Below are 14,997 nucleotides of genomic sequence, written 5' to 3' on the forward strand. Positions count from 1 at the left end.
ATACTTGTTCTCAAGTAGTGCCTGACTCAGGCAGAGGCTTTTGTCACCAGTCATAAAGTGATGAGAACCCTTTAGGTTGAGAATACTGTAACTGGCACTCGGGGAATCAAATAGCTTTAATGAGATATGTGCTTTGCTTGCTAGGTTTTTTCAAATGCTACTTAATTTATTATTTAATAGAGACTCTGAAGATCTATAGGTCCGTAATCTAAAGAGTGATTATTAAGACACGTAATGTCCATTTCTTTCTTTATAACCACCATAGCAGGAAATTCTTTGATCTTAATTTTAACCACAAATTCTCTGGAAATACAAATCATGCTGGTCTCTGGTAATATTTTAAGATGTTTATGTATGTATTTCCCTATTTAAGATGAGGATATATCAGAGTCACTTCAGCCTATAAGTTCATCCAGCTCTTACTGAGAATAATGTTCATGTTTTTCCTCAATCTTTTCTCCACAATATCAGTTCCCCAGGTGCTCCCCTGTTATTTGTTTCTCTCATTCTCTAAGTGTTTTCATTTGCTCCTTGATCTTCAGTAATCTCCTTCCATTAGTTACACCAGCACATCCAAACCTATGCCTCAGGCTGTGGCATTTTACCTTCAATTCAGTCTTGATTTCCCAATTGACTAAAGACCTGAAGAACCGAGTGTTTTGCTGGTACCACAAACACTTGTAAAAATGAATTCTCCACCACCTGGCATTAAACCAGTGTCTCCTTCAGATTCATCTCTTCCTGCTAAATGATGCTCCATTGGTCCAGACACTCAGATACCAAAGCTCTTGTCTTTTGGACTCCTCTCTCAACATCTATACTCAGAAAATATCTATACACAGTTTGATTGTATTTTGTTTTCCCACAATGTATTTTACTTTAATATTTTCATTGCTGTGTACTCAGTATCATCAAGTGATATACATTAATTAATCCAGGCATTAAGTAAGAGGCTTAATTATATCAGCACTTGGCAATTCATCCACATCCCAACCATCTTAATGGCTACAAGACAAGTTTGCCAAAATTCTACTTTAACAGGTTATTTTCCTACCCCCAAACACCAAATAGTTCCATTCATATAAAGTCTAGAAAGTCAAAGTTCTGACAACTTTACTCAAGGCTCAAGGAAGGTTGACCCGTACTTTTTCAAGGCTTGTATCTTGCTACTTCCTTATATGCACCCCATACCCCAGCAAAACTTTTGCTTTCAAATACCCAGCATGGCATATTTTCAGCTGCCATACCTTTGTCTATATTCTGTCCATCTACAATTGTTGTCCAACTTAGTCACCTAATGAAATCTAATCTTTCCCTTTAGAATGTGTGCTCCACTTTGATGTACATTAGAATAAACTAAAATGATTGTTTAAAATTCAGATTTTCTTACCCAATCTCAGAATTTTGATTGAAGAAGTTAGAGGAAGGACCCAAGAGTCTACATTTTTAACAAATCCATTTGAGCGATTCTCATACAGATGGTCATGGGACCAAAAACATTTGAAAAACATTGTAAGGACCAAAAACATGGACTGTATAAAGTTTTCTTAGATGTTACTGGTTAAAAACGATTTCTTTTTTTAGGAATACATCAAGCATCTTTATTAAATCTAAAAGGAAGTGAATTCACTACCAGACAGCAGCCTGAATTAGCATATTGATTCCATCCCGAATTAATTAACTAAGGTCTGTGACACTCTTTTGTAGTCTGTAGAATGTAGTAAATAATAGTACCCGCTTAATAACATTGTTTTAAGCTATGAGAAGCACTTGGCCTGCGTCTGGCACAGAGAAAAAATTACATATTAACTATTATTGCATTTCTTACCATAGGTTCCTAGACACAAAATATTTTTATGGCTTTGGATTATAATCCTGGCCTCCCTTTTCAGTCCCTGTCAAACATCAGGTTTATTTTTGAACATGCCCTTTCTCCTTAACCAATCATAGAAGTTCCTACAAAGTGGTGATTATGTTTATAGAGTGTGCATTGAAGAAAAAAAAAACTCCGGTCAGGTGTGATGGCTTACACCTGTAATCCCAGCACTTTGGGAGGTCCTAAGTAACTAATTGAGTTCTGGTGGAGGTAAGTAGGCAAATGCATTTTCTTCATTGAAAATCAAATAAAACCAAGTGTACAAAGTACAGCTTAAAACTAAGGATCCCTATGAATAGTATCTGAGTTGGGTTCTTACCTTTATAAAACTCAGAGGAGTAGATTTTCAGGCATGACATCCTGTGTCCTACTTTTACGGTAGAACAGGAAGTAGACTAACAGAGAGGAACTCTATGGGGCCCATGAGCTGGCAAACAAACAAAAAAAATGACTCTATGTCTAGGAATGGTATTCATACTCCAAAGTCCTTGGTCCATCCAGGATATCTTGTGTCTGTAATGTCAAAACTAATAAGAGAAAGGAATGAAGACAAAGTCCAGAAGTCTGACAGCTGCTTATTTCCTATTGGAAGCCATGATAACTCATGCCTGTGTGATTAAAACAAATGGTTGAGACATCTCAATGATGTCCTATGGATCAGACAGCAGTGACCAAATATTGATACCAGAATACAATGAAATAGTCCTATAAACCAGCCATACCAAGATTTCAAAATTATTGATTTAATCCCGTATATTTTCCCAATTGTCAACACTCAACATTGGATACCCAGCCAAATGTCTTTTTGATTATCTTTAAAAATCAAACACTTTATGCTTCCCTGAGTGTTTGTTCCATAATCTCACATGTTTTTACTTAGATTTTCCTGATAGAGTGCCTATTTTTTAAAATCTTAGCTTTATCCAATATTCATACTTATTTTATCTTTTTCCATCACATTGCAGTAACTCTCCATCAGTGTTGTAAAATTTGCTTCTGCATTGTTGCTTTTTCTACCACAGATGTATATTAAGACATTACTAAATTCAGAAATTAACTCTGAGATCCTGTTGCAAATGTACCCATCTTGCTGCTTTTGACCCCATACACATCTTTTGGCTAAGAGTAAGAGGGAAAGAAGAAAACCAATGCTCTTATTCATTCCAGAATAAACAATATTTATAATCCCAGACCTGTGGGAAGCATTTCCAAGAAATACGGATCATCACATTGGCTCTCGTTACCAGAACTGTGCAAGGCAAAGGAAGCCCCTCAAAACACACTGAATTATCAAATGGGAAAAAGGTCACATTTACTGGTAAAGAGTCATTCTTTTCCTCATTCATTCAACAACCATGTTTTGATTATACCTTATGAACAAACTGCTGTGCTTGTATAACATTAACTCTTTGGGTGGCATATCTGTCAGTGTCCCAGCAAGGAAAGAAAAAGGCCATACTCAATGGACTTGAGGAAGATTTAATAAAGAAACTACTAGCAAAATTATGGGAAGAGTTCAGAGAAATCAAAAAACAGAGGCAAAAACTACAACACAGTGGTAGCCTAGGGCTAGTAATACCGAAATTGTTATTATCCCTAGGCCTAAATGACAAAGGAAGAGAGATGTTACTGGATCCTGGCAGGAGAGACTCCTGTAGAGGAACTGCCATAAAGAGAAGATAATGTTCGGGAGAGGGACACAGGCAGCCTCAGTTGACCCCACAGAGAGAGGCTTAGGGGTTAGACAAAGTGACCTTACTCTTCTGTCTTCAATTGTAGGCTCCCACTGGCTGAACACAACTGGATTTCAGAAGACTTAATGGAGCCTGTACAGGTCAGCCTTCCAGGGTTCAGAGCAAGATGGAGAGTGATAGAGTAGATACAGAAGAGCAATCCCAAGATAGCTCACCCGGAGGACAACACTCACTTTGACTACCCAACTTCATTGAAACTAAAAGAAACTTCATCTTGCTTTAGAGGAAAATAATCTTGGCCAGATATCCAGTTTGGGCTGATAAATAGACTGCTGTGTATATTTTACACTTTGCAGAGATGTGGCAGATACCTAAAATCTGTGTTTAACGAACTGAATAAAAATACTCTGATGTATATATTTAACTTCCAGATACCTAATAATGAATAGTGTGGTTCACAGATTCTAAGGAAGCCCCCATGATCCCTGCTTCCAGGTGTCCATGCCTTTGTGAAATCTGCTCCTCTTGAGTGTAGGCAGGATCTGAGACTAGCCTCTAACCCATAAAATTGCAAAGGTAATAGGTTGTCACTACTGTGATTATGTCATTCATATAATAAAGGTGCTGATGTCACTCCTGTGATTATATTGCGTTACATAAAGCTGCCCTGCTAGCAGGCTCATGCTGGAGACTTTCTCTCTTGCTGGCTTTGAAGGAATGACCTGCCTTGATGTGAGAGGTTTGGGGAGAGAGCCACGTGGCAAGGAACTGTGGGCAGCCTCTTGGAACTCCTGGCTAACAGTCAGCACAAAGCCAGAAACCTCAGTTTATAACCACAAAATGATGAATCCTGCCAACAACCTAAGTGGGTCTTGTAGTGGATCCATCCCCCAGTCAAGCTTTCAGATGAGAACCCAGCTCTGGCCAAGAGCCTTTGCTGTTGTTCTTGGAATTCATTGTGGGGCTTTTTTTCGGTTTTATGGAGACGTAGTTGACAAATTAAATTGTAAAAATTTAAAATATACAATGTGATGATTGGATATATAGAGATACTGTGATAGGATTACTACAATTAAGTTAATTAACTGTGTTAGGCTATTCTTGCATTGCTGTAAAGAAATAATTGAGGGCTGGGCATGGTGGCACATGCCTGTAATCCCAATACTTTTAGGGGGCCGAGGTGAGCACATTACTTGAGGTCAGGAGTTCGAGATTAGCCTGGCAACCCCATCTCTACTAAAAATACAAAAAAAAAAAAAAGTAGCCAGGTATGGTGGTGGGCACCTGTAATCCCAGCTACTCGGGAGGGTAAGGCAGGTTTCACTTGAACCTGGAAGGTAGAGGTTGCAGTGAGCCAAGATTGTGCCATGCACTCCAGATCAGAGACAGAGTGAGACTCCATCTAAAAAAAAAAAAAAGAAAAAGAAAAAGAAAAGAAATAGCTGAGACTTGATAATTTATAGATAGAAGAGGTTTAATTTGCTCACAGTTCTGCAGGCTCTACAAGAATGACATTGGCATCTGCTCAGCTTCTGGGGAGGCCTCCGGGAACTTTTACTCAAGGCTGAAGGCAAAGCTGAAACAGGCACATCTCATGGCCAGAGCAGGAACAAGAGAGACAGTGTGTAGGGGAAGATGCCACACACTTTCAAACAACCGATCTCATGAGAAATGAGAACTCACTCACTATTGTAAGGACAGTACGAAACACCTCTAGCACTGAGGATCACAATTCAACATGAGATTTGGTGAGAACATATATTCAAAATAACACATCCATCACCTCACATAGTTACCGTGTGTGTGTGTGTGTGTGTGTGTGTGTGTATGTGTAGCGAGAACATTTAAGATCTACAATTTTAGCAAATTTCAAGTATAGGATACAGTATTAACTATAGTTACCATGCTATACATCAGGGATGTAGAACTTAGTTATCTCATATCTGAAAGTTCGTACCCTGTGACCAATATCTCCTCATTTCCCCACCCCCACCCCCGGCAACCAGCATTCTACTTTTTATTTCTTTGAGTTTGACTTTTTTAGATTTCACATATAAATGAGATCATACAGTATTTTTCTTTCTCTGCTTGACTTATTTCACTAAGCATAATGCCCTCAAGTTTCATCTATGTTGTTGCAAATGGCAGAATTTCCTTTTTGTTCAATCTGGCAGACACCTCGATTCTAGATGGATCCTTTCCAAAAGACCCAGCTAAGCCACACCTAGACCCCTTACCTACAGAACCTGTGAGATAATAAATGTGTCTTGTTTTAAGTCATAAAGTTTGGTAATTTGTTATGTAACAACAGAAACTAATATAATGAGTATTTCATTTTTCCATATTGCATTATTGAACCCCTTATAATTAATATTCTCTCACATTCCTAGAACTGGGCCTTGTGGCTCAGGTATTATTTTATTCAATATCTATGTAGGACTTTACCACTTACAAACTATTTTCATAAGTCTTAAATCAACTGTTCATTGAGATAAGCCCATATTATTAGTCTCAGATAAAGGATAAAGAAACAGAGGCTGTGAAGTTTGAATTGACGTACCCAAGGTTAAATACTAAATGGCAAATTTTGGCTTTTGTCCCTTGACCTCTGACTACAATTCCCAGTTTCTTCCACTCTGCTGCACTGCCTTTTTAAATTTAGTTCCAGATGATTAAAATAGTGCTAACAAGCCACACCTTCAGTCCTTAGAAGGACCAGCTACATTAATCCAGCTTCTCAGAATGGCAAAATGCCTTCTCTTTCTCTCAAAAATAGGTATGTTACCGGCTACAAGATGAAAATTATCTGCCAGTAGGAAAATTCCCATGGAAAATTCAAAGTCTCCTTTGGTTAATCATGGCTCAGCAGCGCATCCTTACCTAAAAATCACGGTTTGAATTGCAGTTAGGAGTGTTACTAGAAGCAGCAGCAGCAGCAGCAGCAAAGACATAAGCTAACATTCAGAAACACTTACTGCATAGTCTACCCAAGCTTAATTGTTTATTCCTTAAAATAGCCGAAAATGAAAGGACTTTGGCAAAATCCCTTATGATAAAAGCCCAGACTCAAAACCTTATTAGAGATCAAAGCAGATGGCAATATTAGTTAACAGATTTTTTTTTTTGTAAACTGCTCTCTGCTTAAAAAAATGTTTAAAAGTAATGCAAAAGACCTACAATTTACCTCTTTGTGAATGGCCAGCGGTGGAATTCTATCTGTGAGGTCTGCTGTTGGTTTGATCCAAAGAACAGTGAATGGCAAATGGCGTATATGACAATCTCTTTTGAAATGGAGCAGAGCATTTTCTATGATGGAGATCAAAGGCGCTAGTACAACAAGTCATCAAAGTGGGCACCTGTAATAATATAAAAAAGAGTGATTGAAGTTTTCCCACCCTTGCGTTTCACATTAGTCCATTTGAATAGTCATCATTAACATTTCTCCCCATATTTGTCTCTTTACTTAGACCTATTAGTATCATTGGAGCTATGAGAGCTTAAGAATAATTTTATAACAAATAAGAGATTGTTTAATGTTGCCAAACATTTAATAAGCTTCTAGAAAATATTCTGGGCCGGGCTCAGTGGCTCACGCCTGTAATCCCAGCACTTTGGGAGGCCGAGGCAGATGGATCACAAGGTCAGGAGTTCGAGACCAGCCTGACCCACACGGTGAAACCCCGTCTCTACTAAAAATACAAAAACTAGCCAGGCATGGTGGCGGGCACCTGTAATCCCAGCTACTCGGGAGGATGAGGCAGGAGAATTGCTTGAACCTGGGAGGCGGATGTTGCAGTGAACCGAGATCATGCTATCGCACTCCAGCCTGGGTGACAGAGTGAGACTCCATCTCAAAAAAAAAAAAAAAAAAAAAAAAAAAAAAAGAAAAGAAAATATTCTGTTTTAGTTTGGCTCAAAATTTGGCCCAAGATGAGAGAATTTGTTCGATTGTTGGTTGCTTGTTTTTCTGAACCTACATTTTAAAAGATAGCAGCTTTGGAAATAAAGTTTGATCCTATGATTCAATCTTAGAATGCTCTTGCTGTGTGTCTGTGTGTCTTTTATCAGGGCCCTTGATTAGAAAGAGAAGAGAATGGAGCCCTTTTTGTTCCATCTCTCCCTGTTATTATATTCATTATGAATCTTTCCCTTTCTTTCTGCCAATTAGGACCGGTCCCAATATGGCGGGACCTCCAGAGTACTACCGCTGTCTCTCATGCACAACTCTTTCCAGAAATCCCTTGACTTGAAATTCAATCCTTTTTTTAATGAGAAAATACAGTACCACTGAATCCCAAAGCATTTATATTTAAAGCTTCCATGACCTAAAGCCTTATCAAGAGAAAATGAGAATGATACTATTTTTACCCCTACCTAAACACATAAGCTCACTGCATGCCAAATATTTTAAATATTTAGCCCTTGTTTCTTGACCTTGTGCAGAGTAGCTTCTTATCATAGTGTCACTTCAGGAGAATCAGGCAGAGGGACTTGGGTTCTAGTCCTGACTTCACCTTTACAAACTCTGAACAAAATTCAATATATTATATATTATGTACCTCTTTTAAGGCTGTTTTCTAATCCATAAAATAGTAATAATAATCATGGCTTCTTGAGGCTGCTGTAAGGGTTGAATGAATAGTATAGAAGGCCTTAACCCATCATCTGAGACATGGGGAGTCATTTAAAGGTGTTATTATTTCATGACTGAAAATAGCATATTTTTCTCCAGTTGCCTTGTTCAAGTATTCCGTCAGTTCCCTTTGGTTTTCCCTCTTTCTTATTTGACTAACTTTGCTATAAACATCTGGACACTGTATCTGAATTGTACAAAGGAAAGGCAAAGAATTGAAAAGGGACCAATTTATTCTAGTCATAAATTTACTTTGGAAATTAGGTTTATCTTCATTGATTAATGATGCGGGTTCAGGACACACTACTCCAAAATACGTCACCTTGACACTTGAGAAGACAGCAGATCTCTCTGACCTTCTCCCAGTCCTTCCCCTTTGCAGGAGGTCATAAAAACTAGGAAGAGTTTGTCAGAGCTCAGAAACCAATATCCCCAAAATATGCCATTTTTATGTTTATAGAGCACCCTTGATGTAACTAACTCCATTTTAGAAAAAGTTTCCATTTTATATTTCATAGGACACTTTGCCTTCAAGGGTAAGATATTTTGCTTAATAAACAAAAAAATAAAGACTGCATCTAACCACAGAGGTAAGATGTTTTGCTTAATAATCAAAAAAATAAAGACTGCATCTAACCAGATAAGGACACAAACCAAGTACACTCTTCCACAATCAGTTCTCACCAGAGGACTCTTTAACCATAAAGGAGCATGCCTTCAGCAGCTCAGATAGGCCATCTTAACTGACACCACCTTCCAGTAACTTGTGCTAAGAACTCAGCATCTGCCACCAAAGGCTCTGCCATATCAAAGACTATTCCTTGCAATATCCAGGGACTTTCAGGCCCAAACCAGGACTCCTTTTACTGCTTTGCCTCCCCTGGATCGGTTCATTAATGCTTTCTCCTCTTTTTCCTTTTGATGTTTAATATTACTTTTTTGTTGTGGAATGTTTAATCTATAACATTTACACATGATTAAGTATACTATTATGTATGGTTTGCAATATTGACAGACTTGTGGAGTGGCCTGAGCCTGTGTCTGCAGTACTGACTACTAAGTGAACGGGAAGTACTAAGGAGAGTTACCTCCGTGAGAACTCATTGTAACTCATGACTTTTGTGATTGAAACAGTGTTAATAAAAGCCTGACATTGTCAAAAGACATAAATATGTGTAGAACTGGTTATCTCTAACCTTTCACTGCTCATGACAGACATGCTGAAATGAAGAAGTTTCAAGGTCTCTCTGACAACCTTCCCTCCATACCATCCCTCTCACAGAAGATGAAGGCTCCTTTATCTGCCTAAGATCCAGACCCACCAAGCAGAATAATTGTTTTTTCTTCCTCTCCTTGTTATCTCACTACATATTGCAGAAAAGACCAAGAATGTAACTGCACCTGAGCAGATCCTTTTACACATATAATGATGGTCTCCAAGAATTATTAAAATTCCGAAGAGAACTACTACTTATAAGTTAATATCTTTTCCTGGATCCATTCATTCTCCCTAGTAATTCTTTCAATAGAATTCTTCTTCTCTCCCCTCCCATAATGTTTTTTTAGGATGCAAGCCCCCATTCTTTCTGTAGCCTCAAGATGGTATATACAATGTTCCACTTCATTGGGAGGTAAGATCTTTATTCTGAAGTCTCTCATGCACACTTTAAATAAATTCGTATGTATTTTCTCCTATTACTCAATCTACCTTATATCAGTGATTTTTCAGCAAACCTTTTGGGGACCAAGGGCCTTGGCTTCCATAGTTATGGTGCCTTGGGCAAAATCACCAAAAGTCTTTCTGTTCTTCTGGAAGCCTCAGTAAAAAGACCCAGGAACTTAAGAAGCCAGCAAAAGGGGTAAGAATTTCTTACCAGCTATGGTCCTGCTCTCTCTTTTGGTCAGTCCAGTAGAGTAGATGGTAAAAATTACTGTTTCTCTCCTCTGCAAGGTTTTTATTACTGGGTAAAAGGGGCCTGTGTGACTAGTCTTGGGGTATAGCAACTCTAGAGTACTTTTTGGCATTTTGTTATATGAATATTTATATTGTTTGATCTCTTTCTTCCAAGAAATATTTTTGTTTGTCTTTGTATTTCTGTGTTCTGTCATAAACAGGGGTACTGGTTGAGGTTCCCTCTCCTCTTGTTTATGTCCTTGAGAACTCGACCTGTGATCAAGTGAGCTCTTTCTCTCTTGGTTCCCACCATCCGTGGGGCATGATTTCTGGGTCAGGTCAGATGGCCAGTCTGAAAATGGCTGGGAATCCAAGACTTTTTCTGTTTCAAATGTGTCACGCTTGTCATAAGAAGTGCCATTCATAAGCAGCTTTTGTCATCTTGACCTGTGCTGCCTGGTTAGTGCTGAGCGAGTCTAATCCCAGAAGGGCCTACCCAATGTGACAGATTAACTGGTCTGTGACTCATAGCCCCCAACAAATTTGGGGGTTATAGGAGGCAAACACCATTTTTAACTGTCTATAGCAAAAAGAGTCTTTCTCTATCTCAGCCTATTTCTGGGAAAATGGGGGAATCTTCGATCTTTGGAATCACTTCTTGTCTAAGAAAGGGTGTTGGATTGAGTTGCTATTGGAACGAAATACATCATTGAAAATTCAATGGCCAAAAGATCCATTCCTTAAATTAGACTCCTAAAAAATGAGAAATAAAATAAAATAAAATTTTAGAGATCCTTTATTCCAAATAATAGGAAGTTGGTATTAAAAGAATCATATTAATGTCATGGCAAACCTTAAAAATTATTTCAACTAAAGAGCAAAATCTGAGATAAAACAAAGTTACACTCACGCAGGCCACTTTGGATTCCATGCAACATTCACAGTGGACACTGCTCATTTTGTAGTCTGTTGATTACAATTCCCATTGTGGCTTAGGTTAGCTTTCTGCTCAGGGAATTACTCCCTCTTGGTTTGATATTTGTGTGACTCTTGGGATACCAATTCATTACTAATCTTTTTCCCTTCCTTGGACAGTATTTCATTTCCTGTCTTCTTCCATCTGTGGGAGGTACACAAGGTTTTGGGGCCTTTGTGTGTAGATGAACGGCTGAGAAGCTGAGACCCTATAGAAGATGGCTGGACAGACATACGAGTTGTACTCCATTTTTAGCTGGTGAAACCCTCCTTTATTTAAGCTGTCTTTAGAATGGTTCTGGATTTTGTGCAAAGGCCATAAATATCAGCTGATTGTCTTGGCTAAAAACTGATAATAAGATACTTGAAAAGATGTTTTAAAGAATTTTAAGGTTAAAACTCAACTTAATTAAAAGCTAATATCCACACTATATATTATATAGTGTACTATATATATAGGATATATATATGTATATACAATTATATATAATTAAAAGCTGATATCCAAGCCAAGTCACATATATGTGTGTATATGTATATTTTACACACACATATACACACCCACACACACACGTATATATAAATACACACATATTTTTAAGGATTTTCTGCTTTTCTCTTTAAATTCTGTTTCTGGGATTTTTTTTTTTTGTTTTTTTGGTGAATAAAACTCTCCACCTCCCACCCCCAAAACAAAAACAAAAACAAAAACATGTGCTTGTATGTCTGTCTGTTCAAGTGCTGCTTAATAAATTACCCAAGACTGGGTAATTTATTAAGGAAAGAGGTTTAATGAACTCACAGTTCCACATGGCTGGGGAGGCCTCATAATCATAGTGGAAGGCAAATGAGGAGTAAAGTCACATCTTACATGGTGGCAGGCAAGAGAGAGCTTGTATGGGGAAGTCCCATTTATAAAACCATCAGACTCATAAGACTTATTCACTACCATGAGTACAGTATGGGGGAAGCTGCCCCCATGATCCAGTTATCTCTACCTGGCCCCACCCTTGACACATGGGGATTATTACCATTCAAGGTGAGATTTGGGTGGGGACAAAACCAAACCATATCATTCAGCCCCTGGACCCTCCCGAATCTCATGTTCTCACATTTCAAAACCAATCATGCCTTCCCAGCAGCCTCCCAAAGTCTTATTTCAGTATTAACTCAAAGGTTCACAGTCTAAAGTATCATCAGAGACAAGGCAAGTCCTTTCCACTTATGAGTCTGTAAAATCAAAAGGAAGTGAGTTACATCCTAGATATAATGGGGGTACAGGCAGTGGGTAAATATACCTGTTCCAAATGGGAGAAATTGGCCAAAACAAAAGGGCTACAGACTCCGTGCAAGTATGAAATCCCAAAGGGCAGTCATTAAATCTTAAAGCTCCAGAATGATCTGCTTTGACTTCGTATTTCACATCCAGGTCATGCTGATACAAGAGGTAGGCTCCCACAGCCTTGGGCAGCTCCTCCCCTGTGGCTTTGCAGGGTACAGCCCCCATCCTGGCTGCTTTCAGGGGCTAGTGTTGAGTGTCTGCAGCTTTTCTAGGAGCATAATGCAAGCTGATGGTGGATCTACCATTCTGGAGTATGGAGGATGGCAGCCCTCTTCTCACAGCTCTACAAGGCAGTGCCCCAGTGGGGACTCTGTTTGGGGCCTCCAACCCAACATTTCTCTTCCATACTGCCCTAGCAGAGGTTCTTCATGAGGGCCCCACCTCTGCAGCAAACTTCTGCTTGGATATCCAGATGAGAGGCATGCAATGCATATAATAATCACATCAGGGTAAATGGAGTATTCATCTCCTTAAGCATTTATCCTTTGTGTTACAAACAATCCAATTATATTCTTTTAGTTATTTGAAAATGTACAATTAAATTATTTTGACTATAGTAACCCAGTTTTGCTATCAAATACCAGGTATTATTCATTCATTCATTTTTTTTTTTTTTAACCCATTAGCTATCTTCATCTTCCCTACCAACCCCAACTACACTTCCCAGCCTCTGGTAACCATCTCTCTATACTCTATGTATGCAAATTCAATCATTTTAAATTTTAGCTCTCACAAATAAGTGAGAACATGAGATCTTTGTCTTTCTATACCTGGCTTATTTCACTTAACATAATGATCTCTGGTTCCATCCATGTTGTTGCAAATGACAGGATCTCATGCTTTTCCATGGCTAAATAATACTCCATTTTGTGTAAGTACCACACTTTCTTTATCCATTCATCTATTGATTGACACTTATATTGCTTCCAAATCTTGACTATTTTGAATGGTGTTTCAGCTAATATGGGAGTGCAGGTGTCTCTTCAATATATTGATTTCCCTTCTTTTGATCATATACCTAAGGATAGTATTGCTGGATAATACGGTAGCTCTATTTTTAGTTTTTTGAGGAAGCTCCAAACTATTCTTCAGAGTGGTTATACTAATCTATATTCCCCCAGTGTACCAGTGTTCACTTTTCTCCACATCCTCTCCAGCATTTGTTATTGCCTGTCTTTTGGATATGGACAAGTGGGGTCAAATCAAGTTTAAAAGCTTCTGCAGAATGAAGGGAACAATAAACAAAGTGAAAAGACAATGTGCAGAGTGGGAGAAATTATTCACAAACTACTCATCTGATGAAGGATTAATAATTAGAATATATAAGCAGCCCAAACAATTTTACAGGAAAAAATCTAATAATTTGATTTAAAAATGGGCAAAAGATTTGAATAGACATTGCTCAAAAGAAGACATACAAATGTCAAACAGGCATATGAAAAGGCATTCAATATCATGATTATCAGAGAAAAGCAAATCAAAACTAAAATGAGATATCATCTCTCCCCAGTTCAAATCATTTGTTCATTTTGTTTATAAATTTTCTAATTTAATTGTTTTTTTTAATTAGTCAAGTGCAGTAGTGAGAAGGGGGAAGAGCAGAACAAGAAGTAAGATCTGTAATGAACTGTGAACAATCAATTGAGATACTTCACTATCTTCAGACTGGCCTGTTTATTTTTCTTTTAATGTTCAGTTTGAGAGTTCTTTGCGTATTCCAAGTAGAAGCCCTATGTTGAATCTTGTGATTTGCAAATATTTCCCTCTAGTCTGTAGATTAACTTTAAATTTTCATTCTCTAAATGTAGTCTTTCACAGAGCGAAAGTTTTTAATTTTTGTGAAGTCCAATAGAGTAATTATATTCTCTTATGAGTTGTGCTTTTGGTGTCATATCTAAGAACTTCTCATCTAGCCCTACTTCCTAAAATTTTTCTTGTTTTATACTAAAGTCTTCTAGTTTTATATTTTATATTTAAAACTATATTACACTTTGAATTACTTTTTGAATGAAGTAGTAGGTTTAGGTTGAGATTAAATTATTTGCCCTTGGATATCTAATTGCTTTAACATCATCTGTTGAAAGAACTGTTCTTCCACTGAATCGCTTTTATAACCTTCTCAAAAATCAGCTGGGTATATTTGTGTTGTTTAGTTTTGGGTTCTCTCTTCTGTTCCATTGATCTATGAGTCTATCCCCCAACCAATATCAAAATCTCTTGATTATTGTAGCCGTATAGTAAGTCTTAATGTTGGATGTAATAATCCACCCCACTTTATTCACTTTCAAAGTTATTTTACTTAGTCCATGACCTGTGCCTTGAGACATAATTTTTAAAATAAATTTTACTATATCTGCAAAAAAAATTTTTGGAATTTTGATATCAATTGAATTGCACCTGTTAATGAAGTTGAAAAGGACTGACATCTTTATTATGTTGATTCTTTCTATCCATTACAAGGTCATCTCTCCATTTATTTAAAAGCCCTTTGCATTTGTTCCTTTGGGTTCTGTAATTTTTGGCATAGAGGACCTATGTGTACATTGTTAGATTTGTACCTAATTATTTCTCTCTTTTTTGAAA

The 14,997-nt window shown here is 37.7% G+C and overlaps 1 protein-coding gene across 6 annotated transcripts in view; it reads right to left on the reverse strand.

The window, feature by feature from the left end:
- KCNJ16 (potassium inwardly rectifying channel subfamily J member 16) overlaps window positions 1-14,997 on the reverse strand; it is a 541,663-nt gene that overhangs the window by 134,674 nt on the left and 391,992 nt on the right. For all 6 annotated transcript variants that reach the window (XR_007720474.1, XM_050765623.1, XM_050765621.1 and 3 more), the window contains one exon: window positions 6,755-6,926. The gene's annotated coding sequence lies outside the window, so the exon portion shown is untranslated. The remainder of the gene's footprint in view (window positions 1-6,754; window positions 6,927-14,997) is intronic.

The sequence above is a fragment of the Macaca thibetana genome, chromosome 16, assembly GCF_024542745.1.
Source record: "Macaca thibetana thibetana isolate TM-01 chromosome 16, ASM2454274v1, whole genome shotgun sequence".
Classification (NCBI taxonomy): domain Eukaryota; kingdom Metazoa; phylum Chordata; class Mammalia; order Primates; family Cercopithecidae; genus Macaca; species Macaca thibetana.